A 3328-nucleotide genomic window follows, 5' to 3' on the forward strand; every position below is an offset into this window, starting at 1 on the left:
CGGCGGCCCCCACCCATGCCCGCACGCCACCACCGGCTGCGGCTCGGGACGGGAGCGAGCGGAGAGCCAGCCGCTCGCGGCGGGGCGGAGCCCGGACGGGGCCGGGCCCTCTCCCCGCCCCAGCGCGCGACGGGAGAACCACGCGCACGCTCGCGCACACGCGCGGCCCCGCGCCCGACGACGGCCCGGCCGGGCGTGACCCTCCCCCGACTCGGAGGGGGGAGGCGCCGGCCGCGGTAGGCAAAGAGCAGCTCTGCCCACGCGCCACGGTGGTGGCATCCGTGGCTACTACGCGCAAAGGAGGGGCGGCGGCTGGGGGGTCCGGTACCCCAAGGCACCCTCTCGGATCGCTAGAGAAGGCTTTCTCGCCGAGGGCGTGTCGCCCCCGCCCATCGTCCGCCATCGGGCCCACCAAGGCGCTTACAGACACCATGGCCACGCAACGCAGGAGGGGTCTGCGGTAGAGGTAAGGCCTAGAGCAAGTCGGAGCGTCCGTGGTCAGGGCCGCGAGCCCGCGCTGCCCCGGGCTCGCCATCTCTGGCCACACTGGGCTTAGCTAGGGATCTACAAGGCCCCTGTGCGGCTCCCAAGTCAGTGCCTCCCCTCAGGCCGAGAGACCAAGGGAGGCAGAGACTGGGACGGAGGTGCCGATCAAACAGCACCTCCCAACCAAAGAGCCAGCGCCACGCCGCTGGCTCGGCCCGCCACGGTCACTCCCACACCCGCGGGGAAACCCCAGCAAGGGGAACGCGCGGGCACGCGCCCGAGCCTGCCCGCCCCCACACGGCACGCCGTGGGGGGCGACGAGGCACCCGTCCCCCCCGAGGGGGACGAGGGGCACGCCTCCCTTACCGACTCGACCCCCCCGCTCCTCAGACACACCAGCGCAGTGGTTACCTGAGGAGGCCGACGGGAACAGGGAACGACACCGCCACTCGGCCTCGGGCGCCTGAGGGACGACCTGGAACGCTCCAGGGGCACCGCCAACGGCCTGGGGAACGCGCTCACGCGCCCGGGAAGGCGCGCGGCGCGGCGGCAACACGGCCCGCCCCACCGCGGGGAGGGCCGCCCGCGAGACACAGCCAAGAGGCACAGGCAGAGCATCCGCCGCGTCACGGAGACCCCGACACCGCCCACGCCACGAGGCACGGGGCGGGGGAGCGAGGTCGGGCCGGATTCCGCACCCCTGCCGCCTCCCACACGCCACTCGCAGCGGGGGAGAACGGGCGAGGGGACCCGCGGGCAGAGCGAGAAGAGCGGTCCCGTTCGCCATGAACGTCCGTCCCTCGTCTGGCACGGCTTAGGCCCGGCCCGGGAGAGCACAGCATCACCACATCGGTCGGCAGCATAACGCGAGGGACCCCCGAGCAAGGGAAGGCCGGCGAGGACAGCGAGCGGAGGAGCCTGCTTCAGCCTCACCGACCCCTCTCCTCCTCCAGCAAGCGCGGGCGACGACCCCAGGACGAGAACGCCTGACACGCACTGGCACGGAGCCGGTGGGATGGGGTAAGTCGCGACCGCACCCGGGTGCCGGCGGCAGGGAGTGCACGTGGTAGAGGACCCCGCGCCCCTAACCCCGCCGCCCTCGGGTACCAGAGACCGGAGGTGGCACCACGGTCGTGGGGGCGCCTGGAACGCACAAGAGCCGGCGCGCAGGCCCCAGCGGGCGGCTCAAGCGGCGGGGGTGGAAACGGGCGTCCGGTTCTCGGCCAGAGCCCGGAGCCCTCCCCGCACACGCATCCAGGCACCCGGAAGCTCTCGGGCGACTGTCACCCGAGCAGAGCGTGTCAGCACTTATCTGGCGGCACAAAACCACCCATTCGGGGGCAAGAATCGCCGCGCCCGGAGACGGGGCCCACCCACGGATCACCAGGGGAACCCCTGGATCACGGCCACGGCCACCAGACCCCAAGCACGACCCCATCGCCACCAGGCCCGGAGCACCCGGGGCCATCTGGTCGACCCCAGAAGCGTGGCGGCAGGGGGAGCCGGGGACAGCCTCCCCGGGCCGCCCGCGCGGGCCGGGACCGGTCGGTCCCTCCCTCTGAGTCGCCGGGTCAGGACTTAGAAAAGAATTCCGCGGAGGCGCCTCCGGCGACCGGGCCCGGGGCGGGACCGTGGCTCCCGTCCCTCAGCCGGGGCTCCACCTACGCCTCGAGCCGGCCCCCTCCCGCCTCCGGACAAAGACGCGACCCGCGAAACTCGGAGAGAGAAGTCCGGTCCGACGGCCCGGACCCACCCCGGGCACGCGTCCGGGCCGGGGACGCCCTCCCCGGCCCGCCCTCGAGGGCTCCCGGGGCCGGTCCACGCTCTTCTCCAGGGCGGGACTTGGAAAAAAAAACTGCCACGGAGGAGGAGGCATCCGAGGACCGGGCCCGGTCCCCACCGCCAGAGCCGGTCGACTCGGAAGACCAGTGGGGAAAAGGCCAGCCCGGCGGCCGAGCCCGTCGCGCCCTCCACGGGCCTCCCCCGCAAGGCCCCGGCCGGTCGCCCACCTCCGGAGCGGGGCGCGGAAAGGGGATCGGCGACGCGGAAGGCCCGACCACCGGGCCGCCCTCGGGACGACGGCCGGGCACGGGACGAGCTCCCTCGCCCGTTCCCCCGCGGCGGCCCCCCACCCCCTCCCGGGGACGGAGGGGCACCGGCGGCTGCTGGTCGACCCGTCCGGGAGGCCCCACACCCCGGCCGGCACCGGGCGGCGCGGCGACAGCCACCTCCCTCAGTAGCCTGCACCTCCAATCTCCGGCGAGCGGGCGTCGCGCTCACGCCCCGGCGCCACCGGGCCAGATCCCGCCAGCGACGCCGGCCTCCCGGGACTCTGCCTCGGTCACCGCGGCCGAGTCCCGTCCCTTGGCCCGCGTCGCCGGAGCTCCGGAGGAAAGAGACGATATAAAAGCGGCCGCCAGGTGGCACCCGGCGACCGACGACCGCCTCAGCGGGACGGAGCCGGAGCGCGGGCCCGCCGGGGAGCACAGCCGGGCCGCCGGGCCGCCCGATCCCGTCCCGGAGCCCCCTCGGACCCAGCCTCCCGGCCCAGTGCGGCCCCGGGGCGTCCGCCCGCGGGCTCCCGGCCGCCAAGGCGCAGCCCCAGCCGCAGGAGGGGGACTCGGGAAAGGTTTCTCGGGCGATCACCGGGAAGGGGAAGGGGAGAGTTCCCCCCAGAGAGGCCAGGGGGCGGCCCGGGCCGGGCTGGGCCGGTGCGGCCGGGAGGCCGCCGCTTCCCGGAGCGGCTGGAGCGCCCCCGGGGTTCCCGGGAGGACTTAGAAAATCAGGGCGGGCGGGGACGGTCAAACCGAAACCAGGCACGTCATCCGAGAAGGACCGTGAT

This window comes from Equus asinus, unplaced genomic scaffold (genome assembly GCF_041296235.1).
Source record: "Equus asinus isolate D_3611 breed Donkey unplaced genomic scaffold, EquAss-T2T_v2 contig_258, whole genome shotgun sequence".
Taxonomy (NCBI): Eukaryota; Metazoa; Chordata; class Mammalia; order Perissodactyla; family Equidae; genus Equus; species Equus asinus.